This window comes from Camellia sinensis, chromosome 7 (genome assembly GCF_055761805.1).
Source record: "Camellia sinensis isolate YWXY chromosome 7, ASM5576180v1, whole genome shotgun sequence".
NCBI classification, from domain to species: domain Eukaryota; kingdom Viridiplantae; phylum Streptophyta; class Magnoliopsida; order Ericales; family Theaceae; genus Camellia; species Camellia sinensis.
The window spans coordinates 21,973,149-21,986,633 of NC_138967.1; positions in this window are offsets into that span (position 1 = coordinate 21,973,149).

Below are 13,485 nucleotides of genomic sequence, written 5' to 3' on the forward strand. Positions count from 1 at the left end.
GTTGTATTTTATTGTATTTTGTATTTGATAGCTGAGAAGCCTTTTGGTCAAGATGTATTTTTGTACTTCATTTTGTTGTATTAAAGCTATGTACGAATGTATGCCATTCCATTTAACTTATGCACAGCTCTTATGGACTAATTAAATTTGTATATATTGCTTCCGCACATGTTAGCCCCATATGTAATACTCTGATTGTGTGTGAATTTAGAAAGTTGGCCTTCGGTAAATCTCGGATTACTGGCCATCATGGCACCATTCTACTAGGGGCGGAATGGGGTCGTGACATAGACAGTAGTAGATTTTGAGAAATCTTCAAAGTCTAGAGATGTCATCACTCCAGACTTATTTCTATCTCCCGAGCCATCACAAAATGCTAGATGTGATGATGTGCAACAAGAAGTGCCAGAGTTGCAGGATCTTATGCCAGAAATTGAGGATCAAGAGAAAAGAGATGAAGACCCCAGATGAAGAGGGTTTTGAGCAGGGGGAGCAACCCCTTCAACCAGGAGCAACTGGGCCTCAGTTACGGAGATCTGAAAGAGTTGCCATGCCATCAACCATATATCCCGCTTCTCAGTATATTCTGATTATTGATGAGGGGGAGCCCAAGAGTTTTTCAGAAGCAAAGAGTCATACAGAAAAAGACTATTGGATGCAAGCCATAAAGGAGGAGATGAATTCTTTGCAGAAGAACCACACTTATAAGCTTGTTCCACTTCCAAGAGGTAGGAGAGCCTTGAAGAACAAATGGGTGTATAAGTTGAAGAAAGATGGCAACTGTAAACTGTTGCAGTATAAAGCTCGTTTGGTGGTCAAAGGCTTTGGATAGAAGAAAAGAATTGATTTTGATGAGATCTTCTCCCCAGTTGTGAAGATGACTTCCATTTGAGTAGCTCTAGGATTAGCAACTCATTTGAATCTGGAGGTAGAACAAATGGATGTCAAGATTGCCTTTCTCCATGGTGATTTGGAGGAAGAGATCTATATGGAGCAACCAAAAGGATTTGAAGTTAAAGGAAAACAAAATCTAGTCTACAAACTGAAGAAGAGTCTCTATGGCCTGAAGCAGGCGCCTAGACAATGGTATAAGAAGTTTGTTTCATTCATGGTGGATCATAAGTACACAAGAACGGTAGTAGACCAGTGTGTATATTTCCGAAGGTTTTCAGATGGAAACTTCATCATCCTACTGTTGTATGTCGATGATATGCTGATCACCAGACAGGATACTGCTATGATCAACAAGTTAAAAAAGGACTTGTCACAATATTTTGACATGAAGAATTTAGGCCCAGCATAGCAGATTTTGGGCATGAAGATTGTTCGTGATAGGAAAGACAAGAAGATATGGCTGTCACAGGAGAAATATGTTGAACGGGTGATTGAAAGGTTCAACATGAAAGATGCCAAGCCAGTCAGCACACCACTGGATAACCATTTCAATGTGACAAAGCGATCCTGTCCCATGACCAGCTCTGAAAGGAAAGAAATGGAGGCAATCCCTTATTCTTCTGCAGTAGGAAGTTTGATGTTTGCAATGGTGTGTACCTGGTTAGATATAGCTCACGTAGTTGGCATCGTGAGAAGATTCCTTGCCAATCCAGGAAAGGAGCATTGGAAGGTGGTCAAATGGATTTTTTAGTACTTGAGGGAACTTCAAAGATGTGTTTATGTTTCGGAGGAGCTGAACCAATTTTGGAGGGTTTTGCAGGGGGAGCTGTTTCATGGCAGTCCAAACTACAAAAGTGTGTTGCTTTTATCTACAACAAAGGTAGAGTACATTACTGCCGCAGATGCTGGAAAGGAAATGTTGTCGTTAAAGTTGTTTCTCTAAGAATTAGGTCTACTGCAGGAAGAATACACGGTACATTGTGATAGTCAGAGTGCAATTGATCTGAGCAAGAATTCCATGTACCATTCACATACAAAGCACATTGATGTCCGGTATCATTGGATACGATAAGTGATGGACAAGTAGTTGATGAAGCTAGTAAAGATTCATACAGATAAGAATCCTTCTAACATGATGACCAAAGGTGTCACTAGAGACAAGCTGGAAGTTTGTTAGAACCTGATCGGGATGGACTTCAAGTAAGAAGTCAGTTATCCACATGGGCGTGGAGGGGGATAATTGTTAGCTCCAAGCACAAGTGCCCAAGTGGAACTCCCACTTCCTCCACCCAATGAAAGTGGCTCTCCCACTCCACCAACCCCACTAGCTAGTGGATAAGGCTAGTGGAAGGGGTAGGTGGTGACCAATCCAAACCTCTCCCATTTGTCTATAAATGAGGTAAGGAGGAGGAGCTAAATAAGCAGAGATTGCAGTGAGAGATTGTGAGCTGAAAACACAGAGTGTATGTGAGCGAGAGTACTATAGTGAGTGAGTGAGGTGTGAGTGTTGTAAACTCCCTCCAGGAATATTCTATAGCGGATATCTCTCCCGTGGACGTAGGCAATTGCCGAACCACGCAAATCTCTTGTGTTATCTGTGTGTGATTGATTTCTGGGTGCTTCATAATCCTAACAATATAGAATATCTAATATCACATCGAATTTAGTAAAGTCCAAAGAGTTTGTTGTTGGGAGGCTTTTGAAAGGAAAAAAAGGAGATAAGTGACGAGATAAAGGGCGGAGGGAGGGAGGGAAGGAGGGAGGGAAGGAAATGAGTGGGCAGTCAAAAATGACTCAACCATTAGTCTACTTAGACTATGATTAAGGCTTAAAAAAAAATTTATTATTAAAAGTCCTAATTTCTTAAACATTTAATTAGTTAAGATTTCATTTTAATATTTAATTTGAAATCTCCAAAAATTTTGAACCGATATTGGGGCAGTGTCGGTGATGGAGCATATTAGGAAGAGGGAAGGGAGGATGCAGAATGTGAAAGAGATAGCCAAAAAGAGGAGAAAATGTAGCAAAATGGTCTTTTTTTTGGGTGGGGCTCAAATTGACTAACGTTCGTGTTTTTTTTTTGGTTGTCCATATATGCCGTGTCCTTTCACTAGTATACAGACACGTGTAAGTATTTCCTCTGACTTTCTTTTCTTATGTTCTATACAAAATAATTATTGTAACGCCCTCAAAATAAACTCATTATATACATTTCATTGACATGCATTATTCAAAGAAAACAATTTATTAATTCATTCATCAGAGTATTACTAAACGAAAACATTACAAATAACATCAAATTAAATGCCCTACAGGCTTACAACTTTCCAAGCCAACACTTGGATACAAAAATATGAGTTCTAACTCAATACAAGAAAAGCCCTAGGCCTGAATGTTTACATGTACTAATAAATAAAGACAATTAACTAAGATAGTCTTCCTCATAATCCAGAAGTCAAACTCTCCCAAGCTAAGTCCTTGGAGGTATTTTATCACCTGAACCTGAAAATGATGTCCCATATAGGGTGAGCCACAGCCCAGTAGAAATATACTAAACCACATATAAGCAATGAATAAAGCAATAGCATTCAACAGATGGATAACCAATATAATCAATTACTTCATTTTACAGTCTCATGACACTATTGTCTAACACATGTTTTACTTTCCAATTTTATCAACATGGCTCAGAACCTGGCCAAACTTACAACAGTGAATTACATATATCATATTCACGTCCTTCGAATATCAACAAACATATGAGACACAAGCTCAAATCAAAACACTTCATACTTCCAGATTGATACACATTTTAGTGCTGTATCAATAAAACACTTCAATATAGATAAGCACACATAATAGTGATGCTAATGGAGTCCATCCCCTATCTCCTCCCAAACAAAATCCGGTTTAGAGGTCCATCCCCTATCTTCCCCTAAACCGTGGAGTACATCCCCTATCTCCTCCCACAGAGCATTGCTCAATCAATACATGTATTTTCTGTATCAATGCAATAGTCAAAATTAATGACTTAACCAATTGTGATTAGTTTCAGTTATTCCTAATCCACATGCAATGTCTACAACAATCATGACTATCCTCCACCGATAGCCCAAAACAGTTATTTCTAAACGGAAAATAACTATTGTCAACCATTCAATAGACAAATGATTCAAATTATCCAACTACGCCATTTAATCAATGAATTCCCCAATTCCATGAATTTAACCATCTTTTCCCAATTCCATGAATTAATTATACAAATTAATTTAATAATACGACTAGGGTTTTTCCCAAAATTTACCAAAGTATCCCCAACATATCAAAATACCAAAGCTTAGAACGAAACCTATAAAATGGAGTAGGAAATCCCTACCTCGAAGAAAACAACCCAAAGGGTGAAGACAGAGATGAGTGCCCAAATACCAATGTGCTCCAAACAACCAACAATTCAGATTAAAACGAAGCCCTCGACTCACACACTCTTTTTAATGAAGGATCTAGGGTAGAAACACACCCTAAGAAGATCAATCCTAAGAGAGAAGGTGTGTAAAGGGAGAGAAACCTCGTAACTAGGGTTTTGGAATATGAAAGTGTATGAAAAACAGATCTGAAACACGCTGCTGCCTATTTAAACCTGACAGGCTCGCTCGAGCGAAGACTTGGTCGCTCGAGCGACCAGACACAGAAAAGAAACGCTCGAGCCAAGAAAACCTTGCTCAAGCCAACAACCCAAAAGCTCGCTCGAGCGAAAGAAAACTCGATCGAGCGAAGAACTCAAACCCTCAGGTCTGTAACCAGACTCACGCTCGAGCGAAGGAACTGTTGCTCGAGCGAAGAACGAACTAACTCGCTCGAGCGAAGAAAAGCTCGCTCGAGCCAAGAATGCACAGCTACAGGTCCAAATCAGACGCAACCTCTCGCTCGAGCTACCAAACCCCGGCTCAAGCGAAGAACCAAAAAAATAACATCTCGCTCGAGCGACAAACTCCTCGCTCGAGCGAAGACCCAAAATTCTGGACAGCAACACTTGGTTTCTAAACCCAACCAACCTGAAACAAACCTGCCCAACACATCCTATAAGTCCAAATCAGCAAATAAGGGACAACAACAACAATAATACAATGACAGAATCTACGGAACCTAAGTCCGGATACAATAATCAAATAGGAGAAGACCGGGGTCGCTATAATTATCCATTCTCTTACTATTCGAGAAGGAAAATATTTTATATAACATATATGTCATGTGATTAAATTAAAGTAATATGTTATTTTACTCATTATTTGTGATTTCATAAATATGAATCTCGATAGATATTGAGTGTCCGGCCACATTATACTCTGATATTTTTTTTTTTACAAGACACATAAAATGGTATACCATTTTAATTTAGTCACGTGATATACCGGATATATAAAATATTTTTTGGTTAAATTACATTGATAATTTTAATATTTTGCCTCGTGTCTCATATTAGTTTTTATACTTTCAATTGACTCAATTTTTTTTTTGATCAGCAAAGAAAAATGGAAACTTTATTGATGAAAACACGCAAGTACAAGCATCAATTTACATCAATAAATGAGGGAAGTGCAAAAAGCATCATAGGTAACACACCACGATCCCAACTAGGTTGGCACCAAAGAGGAAGCACAATCATTTACTAGCACTAAACCCACAGATTGGCGAGACACCAATCCACAAACAGAGATACATAAAAGAAAAAAAAAAATAGAAAGACTTACCAGCCACACAACAAGGACATCCTCATATCAAGACTAATACACCAGCACTCTCCTCCATTGGCTTACAAACAACTTCTGACCTGCTTCAGATTAGCAGTAATCTCATGCACTGAGTATCTAATACCCTTCAGATTAGACTTAACCCATAAAGCAATTCTGAGTTTCACCAACTCCCTCAATCCTTCAAGATTAGCATGCCCTTCCTTAAATAGACAGTTGTTCCTTAGTTTCCACATAGACCACAACATAGCCAAAGGGACAACCTTCCAAATCTCCAACTCCTTCTTCCTCCATTTCATTTCAGACCACTAGTGCAGCAAAGTCTCCACAGAACCTGGTATTGCCCATTTTACATCCCACCAATTCACCAAGACAGGCCATACATTCCAGATCAAAGGGCATAACAACAACACATGATCAACTGTTTCCACCTCTGCCTTGCAAAGTACACAAAGAGAATTAACATTATCATTCAATACTCCAATCCTATGCATTAACTCTGCAGACTTTATTCTTCCTCTCCAAGCTTGCCAATTGAAAAACTGAACCTTTGGAGGTGCTGAATTTTTCCACTGAACCTTTGAAATGCTGGGCATTGGCCCTTTAGTTGCCTCCACCCTTTGTTATACCGAAGCCACAGAGAACTCTCCTAAACTGCTTGCCAGCCATAACAAGAATCCTCAGCAGTAAGATTTAAAATAGGTGCCTCTAATAACAATTCAGTAAGTCTTTGAACCTCCTCTTCCTCCCAAGCTAAGAGGGATCTTCTAAACTCCAGTTTCCAATCTTTGCCGTGCCTTTTCCTGTGGTAGAAAAACTGCAATGTACCTTCCTTATCCATTGAAAGATTGAACAATCTAGGAAAATCATTCCTCAGACTTCTACCATTAAACCACTTAATTATCATTCGAAAACTGTATCCTCTTCCCATTTCCTACAATAAGTTTAAAATTTTGTGTAAACAACTCAGCAACAACAGTATTTGATGAAACAAAGATACAATCCCCTTTCATACTGAAGACACCATAGTAGATTCCACTATTGCTGGAATCTACCTGCCCCCAAATCCACCATATTTACTGCACACCACTTGTTTCCATAATGACTGCTGCTCTCTACCATACCTCCACCACCATTTTAATTGACTCAATTTTATTTTTCATTTTAGATTTTGTGTCAATTTGATTCAATTAATAAAACCGCTAAGATTTTTAATGGAAAATAATCATTGAGTTAGTTGAGGTTAATTCACTTGAATAGGTTAATAATTTTGTTTTTAAAAATATGACGCAAGCCTCTTATTATATACGTATTTTCCATAAAATAAAATAAAAAAAGTACTAAGAATTGTAATTAATTGATTCAAATTGAGACAAAATTATAAATTAATTGTCAAAATCAAATCAATTAAAATTACACGAACAAAATGATGCAAATTGAGACACATGCCTCTTGTTATGACACGTGCCTCTTATTATATAAACATTTTTCATAAAAAATATTAAAAATTATAATTAATTGAATAAAATTGAGACAAAATTATTAACCTATTCAAATCAATTAACATTACACAAACAAAATGATGCAAAAATCAAAGAATAAATAGCTGACATAAATTGCTTTTATTATTATTATTATTATTATTATTATTATGGGACAGACAACTACGTGGTAGGTCCGGCCTATTAAGTAGACAACTGTCCTTTTTCTTGGGTTCATGGGTTGTCTGAAATCAAAGAAGGCGATTATTCCCAAAAAAATGGGACAGAAAGTAGAATTTTCATTTTCCTGGGTAATCCATTATGTAATTTTCCGAAAAAGGAACCAAACAAGGTTAAGCTAGTTATGACGAAGAACCATTCAAGCTCTCTTTTAGTATCCGAGGAGATGAGTTGTGGCTTTTGTTTATCAAAATCTTAATTCTGAAGTATATACACATCACATTCCCACGTAAGAAACAATGATCCAAATGAAGAATGATGTTTCAGCCAAAATGGGAATCAAAGACCCACAAACGTGAATGATTTTAATACATGTGAATGATTTTAATTTGTTTATGCATGGGCCCAAAAATAGTAATATAAAGGGAGACTTACCAGCCGGTCCCATGCAAACAAATTAATACCCACCAAGTCCTACCCTATTTCAGTTTCCAATTTTACCCCTAAATGTCACAAAACACGCGTGAAGCAAAGAACATATCACGAGGTCTCCCCTGTGTGCGTGAAACACACGCTTTTTCTCAATTGTTTTGATTTGGAAACTATTCTGAGGCGATTTGGAAACCACTTTGAGGCGATTTGCGATTTGTTAATTGAAACAAACGAAGAGATTTTCCCTGAATCTCCCATCGTTTCCAAAGAAATCACCTCTGTGTCGATCTATATTCTGATTTCGAACAGATCCCCAGGAAATCCTCCACCGTTTCGATCTATATTCCCTATTTGATTCATCTTCAACAAACATGCGAATCAAACGTGAGTCGTATTCGTCTTACGTTCTTCTTTTATAACTATAATTAAGTGATATTCAACTTCATAATACTCACATCTTCATGTTCATTTGCTATACAATAACAGATTTGCTTATTTTGCCCAATTCAGTAAGAAAATTTGCTAGAAGAATGATAGATTTGCTTAATTTTCTTAATTGAGTCATAAAATTTGTTATAATGATGGATTTGCTTCCCTTCTTCTTTCATAACTGTAATTGAGTTATAAAATTTGACTTGAAGCTATTTTCAATGTGTATCATACAGTATTAATTTATGATTGATATTCAACTTCATAATAATCACATCTTCATGTTCATTTGCTATACAATGATGGATTTGCTTACTTTTACTAATTCAGTGACAAAATTTGATATACAATAATAGATTTACTTACTTTGCCCAATTCAGTGAGAAAAATTTCTATAAGAATGATAGGTTTGCTTAATTTTCCTAATTGAGTGGTAAAATTTGTTATAATGATGGATTTGCTTCTCTTCTTATTTCATAACTATGGGTTTGCTTCCTTTCTTCTTTCATAACTATAATTGAGTAATAAAATTCGACTTGAAACTATTTTCAATGTGTATCATACAGTATTAATTTATGAGTGATATTCAACTTCATAATAATCACATATTCATGTTCATTTGCTATACAATGATGGATTTGCTTACTTTTGCTAATTCAGTGATAACATTTGATATACAATAACTGATTTGCTTACTTTGCCCAATTCAGTGATAAAATTTGCTACAACAATAATAGGTTTGCTTAATTTTTCTAATTGAGTGATAAAATTTGTTATAATGATAGATTTGCCTCCCTTCTTCTCTCATAACTATAATTGAGTGATACAATTTGACTTGAAGCTATTTTGAATCTGTACCATATAGTATTAATTTATGAGTGATATTCAACGTCATAATAATCATACCTTTACGTTCATTTGCTATACAATGATGCATTTTCTTACTTTTGCTAATTCAGTGATAAAATTTGCTATACAATTGTTTTCATCTATGTCATGATACTTCATGTTCTTTTGCAATTTGGAATCTAAACTTTGCTATACAGTTATATATTTGCTTAATTTGCATAATAGAGTGATAAATTCTTCTTAGTTTGCCTAGTTCAATGATAAAATTCTTCTTAATTTTCAATGTTCATGCTCAATTGTTTTGTACAGATGTTGCCAGTCATTGTAAAAGATCACGTCGTCGAGAAACAAGTTTCTCAAAGAAGAAAAAGATTGAAAAAGTTGAGTTTGTTATAGAGCCAACAACACATGAAAGTGAAAATGAACTAGAAGTTAAACCTGAATCTGACATTGACAATGAGCAGCCCAAACAGGAACAATTGAAACAACCTACAGAGCTCTACAAAGCAAGAGGGAAGAAAAAGATTGATGGAAGAAAAACTAGGATTGAACAGATACATGATAATGAAGCAAAGTATGTCTACCGTTCTAACATTCAATCTCTTATCAAATTTTTCATGACAACAAAACTCAGAGAGGAGCATTTGACACTATTGAGAAAGACACCTTTTTCACTTCTAGTTGATACATTGAGTGAAAACAAGGTTAAAAGAAGAGATTCAATTAAATACGATGATGTGGTTGCAAAAATTTTGCAAACTTACCAAATGGATGGAACCACATTTGAAATTGCTGGGAAGAAGCTGAAATTGAAAAGAAATGACTTCAAATTAATTTTTGGGATTGCATGTGGACAGAAGAAGATGAATCTTGCATACGGAAGAAAAAATGAGGTAGCTATGGTGCAAAGAAGGAAAATAACTGAGAGCAGAATGGCAAGTGCTTCAATCCAAAAGTTGATAACGAAACTTTTGAGAAGCAACAACAATGAGGATGTAGAAGATGTCGTTAGGCTTGTGTGCCTTCTGGTTTGTTTGCTTTTGTTCTATCCGGGTACTAGGGCAACAATTGGTTGGGGGTTCATGAAATACCTCGAGAACATTGACGAAATAAAGTCTTATGATTGGTGTGGCGCAGCAAAACAACATCTTACAAGATCAATAGCACGCAACATCAACCAAATTGATAGAGTGTGTGGATGTGTGATCATCTTATTGGTAAGTAAATACCTCACTTACAACTTATAAACTATAATATTTACATTTACTAAATACTAATTTATAACATTTTTTTGGTCCTCAACAGTATTGGATATATGAGCATGCAAAGATCATCAAACCAAATGACAAGAACCCAATCCCAAGATTTGCATGATGGAACATTACACATCTGGGAGAACAATTGGCAAAGTCATCCTTACATGATCTGAAACATATTGAGGTATCCGTTGATATCCTTTGTTTTGTTTAAACAAATATTAGATTTTGTTATGCAGTGATAAATTTTAGCAAGACTGATAAATTCTTGTTAATCTTCATGGTGTCACATTTGTGGTAGAAAAATTATTTAGGCATTTCATCTGTGCTAGGAAATTATTTAATAAACAAGTTTTATCAGTGTATAACCTTTATTTCTTTAATTGAGTGATGAATTTTGCTATGCAGCGATAAATTTTGATATGGACTGATAACTTTTTGGTCACAGTTATAAATTTTCTTAGTAAGCTTCATTGAGTGATAAATTTTGCTTAATGTTGCTAATTCACTGATAAAACTTGTTATCATGAAGCAAATCACTAGTCTTATGATATACGTGAATCACCGAATGATAAATTATTACTTAACTTTGCGTCATATCATTCTTTTTAATAATTTTCATTCATGTAGGAGAGCAATTTGAAATACATAATTGAAGAACAGAACATATACAAACAATTGTAACCACAAATAGATGATGAGCATGAAGATGAAGAATGTAACTTTGAGGAACAAGAGGAGACTGAATTATCTGAAACCAATTATTAGAAAGATATTCAATCTCAGTCCAGGAAGAAATTCACCAAATCCGAAGCATCAAACAGGTGCTCGAAAAAAGAGGAAATCAACAACATTGCAATAAAAAAAGAATGCAAGAAGGAAAACCAACTTTCAGCATGAAACTGAAGAAGGTCCAGATCATGTGCAAAGAAATGAGCTTTCTTTTGACAACCTAGAAAATGATGAAGAAGAAACAATGATCAAACAGAAAGTTGGTCCGACAACTTCCCCGAGATTCAAGCATCAAACACCGGCTCAAAAGAGGAAAGCAAAAAGGAAACTTGCCTATGAAACAAATATCTACCATGTCAAAATTAATGAACATACCTTTCAGAAACTAGAAAAGAATGTCCTGATAATCCAAAGGCTAGAAATGGAGAAGGCAAGAATCCAAGCAAAAAATGATGAAGCTTAAGGACCAACTCATGAAGCTCAGTAAACAAATGGAAGAATAGAGCAAGAAAGCAAAGACACAAATGGAAGTGAAAGATGTGGAAATAGTGCTACTTAATGAGAGAATTGCAATGTTGGTTGAATCAAATCTCTACCTGGACAGTCAAGAAGAACAAATCGCAGTTGAAGTTGAAGCCACCACTCCCAAAACATCGCCTCTTGTGAGCTCAATGATAAAAAGGGTGAAAAATAGAGAAACAAGAAAAGAGCACAAAGATCCATATTTTTGGTACATGACGAAAAGAAAAACAAAGCAGAACAAGACAGTTGATGAAGTAGAACCAATGGTTGAAGAAAGTGCAAAGACCAGAAAAGAAGAGCAGACACAACATCAACATCCAATAAAACAAACTGACGCTTCCTATCCAATGTTTCACAAATTGCCAAAAGAAATCAAGGATAAAACTCATTAGTCTTTGGGCAACAAAAACAGCAGGTAAGAACATGATTTGGTCCTAAAATTTCCAAATTTGGAATCTAAATTTTAGTATATAGTCATGCATTTACCAATGTATAACCTTTGTTTACTTCATTCATTGATAAATTTTGATATACAGTGATACAATTTGCTACATAGTGATAAATTTTACTTAATTTGTTTGGTAGAGTTATATATTTTGCTAATCTTCATGGTGTCTCATCTATGGTATCAAATTATTTAGGCATTTGAGTTTATGTTCTGTACTTCATTTCATTGTTCGCATTTGATACATCAAGTAAAATTTGATGCTCAATTTGTTCCCCTAACCTTTGTTTCGTTAATTGAGCAACAAATTTTGGTATACAGTGATAAATTTTGTTTTCACATTTGCAGTTATCCAATCTTACAAGGAAAGGAAGTAGGCAGCTATTTGTACTTGGATGATATTGACAAAATAGTCAAATGCGAAGAACTTTCTGGAAATGTAAAATCAAATCCCTATTTGTGCGTATATCAATTGTAATACCAAATAATAATTCTCTCATTAACCTTGTTTGCTTTTGTTTTTAAAACAGGCAATAAATGCATACAAGGAAATCTTAATGACAGAAGAACAATCGAAACCAAAGTTCAGCCTCAGCTCGCAAGCAAGAACAACATATATATTTACTACATCATGCCGTGTAAGTAAATTACATATATATATATATATATATATATATTTCATTACCATAACATCCATTCCCCTTGTCTAAATCAAGTGCATAAGTTCTCATTCATCCAGTCTTATAGTGATAAAATTACCATTAACGAATTACATTGTAATCAAAACTAATATATTTGCAAAACACAGTATTTGTTCACCACAAAGGATGAGGTAGAAACAAATCAGTTGTTGAACAAAATGATGTTAGAAGCTATCAAGGAAAGATATCTTCTTTTCCCAATTTTCAATGAAAAGCTTTGGACGTTGTTGGTACTCGATACTGAAAATGGCTCATGGAAGTTTTACAATTCAATGACACCAAGCACAGAAACAGATAACCACTTAAATGAGGCAAACAAAGCGGTAAAACACCAATTAATTATGATATCATCCATTCCCCTTGTCTATATCAAATTTTATTATGCATTTATTTGTCAAACACCAATTAATTATTAATGTATTTTGCCGAGAAAGGTTATTGAAAAATACCTTCAACATCACAATCCCAAACTCATTGAAGGTAACAAGTTTCATGAAGAAACATAAATTGCAATGAATTGTTCCCAACAAGTTGATCATTCGTAAGTTTCTGAAAACCAAAACACATTACATTGATAAAATTATCATTGATGACTACTAACTTTGTTTTTCCAATGTCATCGTAGACTTGATTGTGGTGTCATAGTTTGTTACCTCATGAGAGAATATGTCTGTAACAAAGACATCTTTCCCAACTTAACAAAGGAGCAGTGCCAGCAAATCAGAGCAGATATCATAGATGCTTTGTTGACTAACCAACAGACAGACAACCAGCAAATCGTTGATGAGGCAATAGAAGCGGTGCTTGAAGACAAGG